This window comes from Ambystoma mexicanum, chromosome 12 (assembly GCF_040938575.1).
Source record: "Ambystoma mexicanum isolate Mex_15411 chromosome 12, UKY_AmexF1_1, whole genome shotgun sequence".
NCBI lineage: Eukaryota > Metazoa > Chordata > Amphibia > Caudata > Ambystomatidae > Ambystoma > Ambystoma mexicanum.
The window spans coordinates 187,334,244-187,343,606 of record NC_090936.1 but is presented as its reverse complement, the minus strand read 5'-3'; the positions used below and the strand labels follow the sequence as shown (position 1 = coordinate 187,343,606).

General features: G+C 46.8%; 1 protein-coding gene across 1 annotated transcript in view; it reads left to right on the top strand.

Moving 5' to 3' along the window:
- Positions 1-691: 691 nt before the first annotated feature.
- Positions 692-9,363, top strand: part of LOC138513428 (dihydrofolate reductase-like) — a 427,393-nt gene continuing 418,721 nt past the window's right edge. Inside the window, exon 1 of the mRNA XM_069628273.1 lies at positions 692-791. The gene's annotated coding sequence lies outside the window, so the exon portion shown is untranslated. The remainder of the gene's footprint in view (positions 792-9,363) is intronic.

Genomic DNA, 9,363 nt, shown 5'->3' with positions numbered 1-9,363 from the left:
AGGTTCACGCTGATCACCGACCACCAGGCACTTCTATCACTGTTCGGGAACCCGCACACCAAGATGCCACCGAGGATTGAGAGGTGGGGCATCCGCCTCCAGGAATATGATTATGACATTGTACACCGCCCGGGGGGCGACCTCAACCCCGCAGACTACCTCTCCCGACACCCCGTAGGGGCCCCACTCGCACGAAAGGGTGACGTCGCGTATGTGCAGTATGTGGCAGCCCAGGCGCTGCCTCCGGCGCTGTCCCTTGAAAGGGTAGCGACCGCATCGGCAGCCGACCCGACGACAGCCCTGGCGATCAGCCTCACGACGGCCAGCAAATGGAAAGATCACCACAGAGCCATCCTAGCTCACCCGGGGGTGAACAAACAAGAAATCGAACGGCTAGCCCGTGTACATGGTGAACTTTTTGACCCTTCTCTTGACTCTTTACAAACCAAGTCATTGAGGTCGTATATTAACCTCAGCGAAAGGATGAACTCTGGGCGCACTGCCTCTCTAGCCTTAAGTACGGACTTGCAATATCAATTGCAAATATGTGACATTCTGTACAATACCATGATACACATATTTTCAATGTTGCGGATATGATTTTTTGTTCTTGTTTCTTTTGGAAATGGCCGGTCTTTTAATGGTATTTTCCCCTCAAAGCTCTGTCCGAGAAGCATGTGGAAAGCATCTCCCCATTTTCGCTGAGTCACTCGCGTGCAAATAACGTCATGCGCAGGCAGTGAAACTGGCAGTAAACCCAGCTGACGAAACGAGAGGCTGAGGACGCGCAGGTGAGCTTGTTGCTCTCTACATTACCTTAACATTGTTTCACGGTTTTCGGCGTGTTGAGCGTATTATGTGAAGGTTCGTTAGACCATCTATCTCTTTATTGTTCAATAACACGGCTGTACACAGACATATATATGTTTAAACAATTTCTGCTAGCTACCATACGAAACACGGTGACTAGTCACGTGACGCAGTCAATTGTCCTTAGAAATTGCGTAATGCTGTTCACTTCATTCAATATTGCACACGGAGCATTCGCCCGTTTCCACTTTTGCGCCCAGCTGAGCCGTAACTCCCAATTCGCTCGCTTGTGGGGCGCCAATGTTTTGAGATCGAGCCCCAGTCTCACCGGCCACCCTTCCCCCCTTCTTCCCATAGCTGATCGCAGACACCGGGCGCTTAACCTGCCTTTCTGGTTTAGCATCACTCAATTGCATAGAGCTTGCCCTGCCTGTCAATCAGCATCAATCTACTTGAAGAAGAGAGGCGGGACTCTTGAGGGCGGGGCCTGCTCGGGATTGACAGGCAGATTGATGCTGGCAGCATCCCCTAGGAGCAAGCCCGCTGCATTCTCGGCGCATGTGTGTAAGCTCGATGAGGACGCAATGCTACTACTGCTGTGGTACATTTCTGTAGCTGAAAGTGTTGTTGGGATGTTTTGTTAAGCTATGCATCTTTGCAGTGCATATATCATCTATAGATGTCAACTTTTCACAGTGGGCGTGAGCAGGGCTGGCCCATGCGTGGGCCTCACTAATTGCATAAATATGACATCATTGATATCACAGAATGAGTTTTTAGTAAGCAAAGCTATCATGGGACGTTAAATTAAAACATGCTGCCATGTGTAAGGTAGTATAATTATTGTTTTATTCGATCAGTATCTGAGCATGAGTCCAGGATTCAAACCTGTGTTGCTAGAATCCAGGATTCAAACCTGTGTTGCTAGAGTCCAGGATTCAAACCTGTGTTGCTATGCGTTGTTTTGCTTCTAAGACAAACGCGTTGCCCTTGAGCTATCCTCCAGGACCAAATACACTGTGGCAGGCAGCTTGTACAGACTTCTAATTTTGGCAGATAAGACATAGTGTGATTAAAAATTGTGGGAACACTCACTTTGGTTAAATGGCAACGGACCGATTTGAGAGTATTCTCCAATTCAGGAACCTTAACACATCTCTTCCCAGATGTAATTGATAGAAATATTGTTTGCAAAAGGTCTTTTGAAAGTTTGGTTTAAAAACACTATGGGCCTCATCCCGAGTTGGGCGCTAACTCTGGCGGTATTAGCGCCAGATCACGGGTTTGGCGGAACGTAAGTCCCCATTCCCTATTGGGCCCATTCGGGAATTTCCTATTCCCTATTGGGCCCAATGGGGAATGTTTGGCGCTATTACCGCCGGCGGTATTAGCGCTGGAAGTCGGCAAAATCGTGGCGGATTTGCCCCAGTTTAAAGCTAGGGGTAAATCCACCAAGTCCATGATTTGGCGGACCCTTAAATGTGGCAGTAATAGCGTTACCGCCGCATTTGAGGGTTACCGCCAAACTCTTGATGAGGTTCTATCCATGGAAGTCATTGCAAAAATGTGGTGATTGTCTTTTATTAACTGAAACTAACGTCTGTCTTTCCTGTAGTTTCAGGATTGTTTTGATTTTTATTGTGTGTGTATATTTGGGCACATTGTTCAAATTAGCAATATGTTTCAATTTCCGATAAGGAGTATTTTGACTGTCAAATAAATAATAGCAAATAATAACTACATTTATCAAGTGCTGTTCACTACAAAATGAGAAAGTAGCCTCATTGATGTACCCCCCTGACCCTTGATTGGCCAAAACTGTTCACCGAGTGTAGAATAGCGAGGGATCCTATAGCAGAATGACTCCTCCTTCCTCCTTTCTAACCGCTCCAACACCACCGATGGGAGTACCACACCCCTTTACCCCTCCTTGGAAAACCTTCAAAGGTAGTAATCAGCTTCACTTAGCTACTTTGAATGCTCGTTCTGCTGTCAAACACTCCTCTTACATCTGTCTTGTGCTTGAAGACTTTGACCATGATTTTCTCACCCTTACCGAGCTAATGTTCAATGCCAGCTCAGTCACTGCTCTTGACACTCCCCTTCCTGAGGGCTGCAAACTCTTCTCCAAACCCAGGCCCAACCTGCCTGGAGTTGGGAGTGGCCCTGATTTTCCCTGAGTGGGTCCCTGCTTCTATCATACCTAATCAATCGTACACCTCTTATGAATGCCTCTTCTGAAGGTTTGGGTCTCTCCTACTCTCTCACTCACCCTTGCTACTATCTACTATCTACAGGCCCCCTGGCCCTATCCCTCATTTCCACCGTGAATGGGCTGATCTGACCTCCTCCCTCTTGACCTCTACTTCCAAACTCTCCTCCTCAGTGACTTCAATATCCTCCTTGACTCTCCTGAATCAGCCACTTCATGATTCTGTTACGTGTGACTCCCTCTCTTACTATTCTTCCATCCGGCCCACCCCACTCAGACAGACACACTCTGCTGCTTTCATCTCTGGAGACATCCCTATCTCTAACCCGGTTACCACCCCCTCTGCTGGTCTAACCACTCTCTCCTCTCCTCCCGCTTGGGGCCCCCTCGGCCCTCTGTCTCAGCCTCCTTCTGCACTACCAGCCTCTTTTGCCTTCATTCGACCGATGAAGGAAGTCTCACTTGCTGCTTTTGCTTCCTTTTTCACCCCCCTCCGACACCTGCTTCTGACTCTCCCTCTGACTCTGTCCTCGCTAACCTTCACCTTTCCATCTGAAACAACCTTGACATCCTTGCCCCTGCCATCATGATCCGCCTGAAGCCTGCCTCCAAGTGCAGTGGCTGGTATGACTCTGATCTGGCTTTTCTGAAACATAAGTGCAGAGTTGCTGAACGGAAGTGGCAGACCTCAGGTTCATCCTCTGACAAATGGCATGTTCCCGCTCCAAAGGCAATTTAGTTTTCCTATTCACTGCAGGTAGAGGGCTCACATTCAAGCCCACATCTCTGGAGCCACTAACAACACGGCTGAACTTTTAAAAATCTCCGAGGATCTCCCCAATTCAACCAAAGTCTCCACCTCTCTCTTTCCTTCCCAGGCTCTATACACCACTTTGGCCTTCCTTTTCATAACTAAAACTCAGGACATCCTGTGCTCACTCTCCACCACCTCCATCTCCACTCCCGCTCTTGCTGCCCTGCCTCCCTTGGCTTCCCTCACTCTTATCCCTCCTGCCCATAGCACCCAATGAGGTCTCTAAAGTTGTCTGCTCTATGAGGGTTTCATCCATACAGGTGTGCTCTCCTGCTCTTCTAGAACTATTAAGGACATCTCCTCTCTCGCCTTCACCACTAGTGCTTTCCCTCTATCCCTCAAGCACTCCCTTGTGCACCCTCTCCTAAAAAAGCTACCTGCGGACCCCTCCTGCCTGGCTAACTATTGCCCTATCTCCACCACCCCCTTTCTCTGGTATAATGTTGGAGAAATTGACCCTCCCCCAATGGATCCTTCATAGTGAACTTGTTGGTTGCCTCCATGACCCTCATTCTGGATTCCAGACATCCAAGGGCATGCAAACTGCTCTCCTGAACACCTGGTAAGACATGCCCACAAATCTTGAATCTAACTCTCCTACTGTTTTCATTCTCCTCAATCGCTCCTCTGCCTTTGACACAGTCAACCATTCTATCCTCATTAAACGGCTCTGTGTTACCCTCATCATCACAGCCAGGCACTGGACTGGCTGACTTCTTTCCTCACTAACAGCCCTTCCCAGCTGCCACTGGGCCCTTTCTCCTCCACCAACTCACTTGCTACCTGCGGCATTCCCCCAGGGCTCTATCCTATCACTGTGGCTCTTCAATATCTATCTCGCCTCTCTGGCCCACCTGATCTCCTCCTTCTCTCCGCATTTCCAGTGTCATGCTGAGGACACACAGCTTTTCTTCAAACTTCCCTCTATTGCCTCCTCTTTCTCATCTCTCACACCCAGTTGTCTGACCGCCATCCAGACATGGTGTGCGGCTAACGATCTCTGTCTTTTTCCAGTAAAACAGAGATCCTTCTTATTGGGACACCTGGACTCTGTTTCCCCCTAACCTCTGGCCGCCCTCCTTGGGTACTCTACCTTCACCACCCTGTGAGGCCAAAAACCTTGGGGTTATCTTCGACTCCTATCTCTCCTTCACCCCTCACATCTTGGACCTTGCCAAGAAGGCTCACTTCCAGCTTCACCTTCCTGAGGCATTCTCTCTTTCCTCACCTTTCCCCAGAAGCTCAATGTCCTCAGACCTCTGGTCTTCTCTAGGCTAGACTACTGCAACAGCCTCTTCCTCAATTTCCCCCTTTCCTCCTTATGCCCCCATCAGCTAATCCAGAACAGGGCCACAAGACTTATCCTTGGCCTCAAGCCCAGGGACCGTACCTCTCCAGCCCTAAAATCTCTCTACTTGCTCCCAGTGGCGGCAAGAATCAAATTCAAGACCCTTTGCATCACCGACAAGGCTTTCTGGGGCCTGTCACCATGCTATCTCCATCTTTCCCTCCCTAAATTCGTCCCTGCTAGAGTCCTCCACTCCTCTAACTCCAACTCTGTTCTTGTCAAACACTTCTCCAAACAGAGAGTGGGGAGCAGGTCTCTCTCTTCAGCTGTGGCCTCTCTTTGGAACAGTCTCCCTGGCCCTCTCAGACTTCAGCAGAACTCCTTAAGTTCCGGAAACATCTCAAACCCTGCTTTTCTCTATGTCTTTCCCTTCCCTGATAACCACCCCACTGCTGCTGAGACTGGCGCCCTGGTCCTTCATGAATCTCACAGCTTACCCAGTCGTCATCAGCACCTCCCCCGCCTAGCACTGCCCTTGCTGGCCCCCTACCTGGTGGCTGTGCATCCCACCCATGGGATTCCTCTACCCTAGCACTTAACCAGTCGCCTCTTCCCTTGGAACTTCCCTCCGTAGCTCCCACCAGCACTTGCCCATACCTTGTTCCCCCCCTCCCTTCTGCTCCTGCAAATCTCTTCATTGCACTTGCACGTCTGAATGTCACAAGGCCTAGTAGGACTACAATTGTATATTTACTGTTTTTACCATTGTTATTGAATCCCTTGCTCCCTCCCCACTTCTGCATTGTGGAGCCTGGAATCACCATTCTGTTGTATAGGCACCTAATAAATGCTTAATAGATGAACTGAGCAGATTGGGAGACAGTTGCTGAGATGTTATACGCTTAGACATTCCTGTGAATCATGCTTTCTTTCCTATTCCTGCAGCAGCATGTGCTGTGAAATGTGATTTCACATGGGGATGAGTATGGCTCCCACACTTTGCTCAGTGTAGGAACGTTTGCCCCCACAGCGAAAATCAAAAGCTGGCCCCCAACAATATACGCACAATAAGTGAACATATCTTAAAGTGAAAGATACAAATTTACTCCACTTGACCTTTCGCCTTAGAAGAAAGTGCACCAGACATTGGAGAATTGGCCTTTAAAAAAAGTTATTAACAACCGAAAAATAACCTGAGAGCGTAAAGTTTTCATTAAATACGCTGGCCAAGTATAAAAGGTGCTCATGTTTTTAACCCAGCAATATGTAGTGAAATATTCCCAAGAAAACAAAATCCCAATACGAGCATGTGCTTTGATGATCATTTTATGCATCTTGTGAGTAAGTGTCTGCACTAGAAACATGACACCTGGGTAAAATCCTGGTAGCCAAATGCTTGAGCAAGCTTGCTGACCTCATAAACACACAAGGGAGTTGCATCTGCCCTCTGAAAAAAGTTACACTGTCCACCCACATGTATCCTTTACTTGTCCCCTGAAAAGCAGCACATGGCCACAATCAGGGAAACATAATTGCACCAGTCTCCAGGATTGCAACCTCCCTTGCCACATCCTGGCCAAATATTCTGGACTCGCTGCCCTCTTATCATTGCCGCTCCTCAGCCCCATCTCTGGCTTTCAACAATACTCTGCTTTATAAAGATTATTTTATAAGTACCCATTCAACTAAGTGTACAATTGTACAAATACCAATTCATACAAAAAAATGGCCTTTGAGTTTTGAAAATGTATCTCCAAGAAGTATAACAACATGTAATGTGTGAAAAGGTTACCTGTTTGTGTTTGAAAAATGCAGGGTTCATATATGATGTGATATAAATATCACATTCTAACAAAAATGAGCTCTTTTTGGTGCTTTAAATATGAACATCTGAAAATAATGTAGCTAATTTAAAACTGTTTTGTTTGATATATTGTAATTGACCTGGAAGAGAGCGTAGATTTGTGGGGTGAAATGTAGCCCCTGAATGCGAGAAATAAAGAGGCCAGAGTCATATGTAAATGCTCACCGAAATATAAGGCCAGCACAGAAATTATGATGTCGGATATAAGGCCTTTTGAACCTAAATCACCAAGAAAGAAAGTGGCCCTCAATTAAAAGTGCAAAGTTGTGCGCAACACATTACAGGAAGGAAAAGGAAGACATATGGCTGACAATCCATGCAGAGCTACACTGATATATAAACAAACCACAGTGCACAGTATCTTTAATGGGATACCAGATTGTGCTACAAACAGCTAAAGTGAAATGGAGCATTGCATGTAAAATAAATGAAAGAATGTCATTTTCGTTTTTCCCTCACCCAAATTGACAGTTGCTAAGAGAAATGCTCACCAGACTTTCAAAGTGTGAATATGGTGTTCTCATTTAACAGCCTTATACAAATGGACAATTGAGAAGTGGCACTCGTGTGTGTTGAAACTGTGAAAGCCTTATAAGAAGCTGTGTAAAATTCCAATTATGTGTGAGTTTAAAGGCTATTTGCTGCAGGGTACATGGACGGTTATTTCTCCCAACATGAAACTAAACTCCAGGACCTCCCCTCTGCTGTCCTGAAGACATGCTTGGTTGTCATCATCAATCAGAGCAATTACTTAAAAATATAAGAAAGAATTACATGGCTTAGATCGAAAACACGGTGAAGAACAGATAAGCCTATGTCGGTTCTTGCAGCAGGAGTGACCTTGAGGTTACAAGTACCATAAACATGTCCAGTATGAGCTGTTATCAGGGCCTCACATGCCTAGAAGGGGGAGGCGGACCTAAACGCATACCAGGCTCTGCTTAGTCACATGTCTAAGGATAAATTAAACTGGAAGAGCAAGGGTGGGGGCCGCAGTGAAGGAGTGTGAAACTGCAGTCTGATTAAAATGAAAGAAATACATGTTATCACATGAAAAGTGCAGCGTGCATGCCACAACGGTCATTCCAGACTTTTATTAAAGGTGACAGTGACCCCCTTTTAACCATGCTAAAACGATCTTGAAGATGACCCTAACTGAAGTTATTAACAAAAATGTGATTTGGGCCTTTGCTTGATTCCGAGAGATGTCAAAGTTGGTATGAGCGTTCAGGTCATAATTAATATGGGGACTGTAAAGAGGCATATCTTTCACTGATATGGCTCCTGAGTAAACAAAGAAAAACGGTATCTCTGCATAGGAAAGGTGTGCTGACTTCAGACTAGTCTTATCTGATTCACCTTAAAATTAAATTCTTAAAAATATGTTCATATATGGAAATATTTGAAAATGTAGGGTACTTGCTATGTTGAGAGATTTTGTGAGCCCAAAGCATGCCGAGCCCACCTGTCAAAGTGGGACGAGGAAGCTTTCTCCTCCCACAGCTGTCCGAAATCACTACCCCCATCCCCTTGTCCTATCAACACACAGGGGGAGGTGGGTAGTGAAAACCAGCAAATCCCTTTCACGATAATCATGACAAGTTAGTGAGGTCATTTGCCCTATAAATAAACTAGTTTGCATTAGAGCTGGGGTTCTTCCACTTATTCAGAGAGACAACATGCTGCCAAAATCTGGTGAGAAACATCCCAGCCGAGAGGCCTACATCTTGCATTGAAGACAGGAACCAGGACACATAGAAGCTGATTGGGACCCCTTGGAGGACCCCTTGTCCACTCACCGAAACACGTCACCAAAAACAGATGTCATACCTTCTTGCGTTCCCACAGGTGTCCCGACGAAAAAGGTACCTCACATGTGTGGGTGCACCTACTGGGGGTGCAAAAGGAAAAGGGTAACCCGCTGGTAACCCCAAGCCTTTCGCCACAGCACAATTTGTTCATGTGGGCAACCTACATATTTTGGCCTAGGGTGTCGAAGCCAGCAAGGAAAACAGGGAACCCCATGCATTTCCCAAAAGAGGACACCCGTGGGAATCCACAGAGGTCTGACTTGCGCAAATCAGCCCAGAATCTACTACCCAGAACCCCCGGCAAATTCCAAATATGGGGGTAAAAAAACACAATTTCCAGACATTTCGATGCTTGAGCCGAGCGAAATGTGCGGAAAATGCGTTTTCTTCCCCACATTTGAGACTTTGTGGGGGTGTCTGGGTAATAAATTCTGTTCCGATTTGCGCAAATCATACCTCTGCGGATTCCCACGTGTGTCCTCTTTTTGGAAATGCATGGGGTTCCCTGTTTTCCTTGGTGGCTTGGACACCCGATGCCCATATCTGTATGGTGTGCCGGTCGGC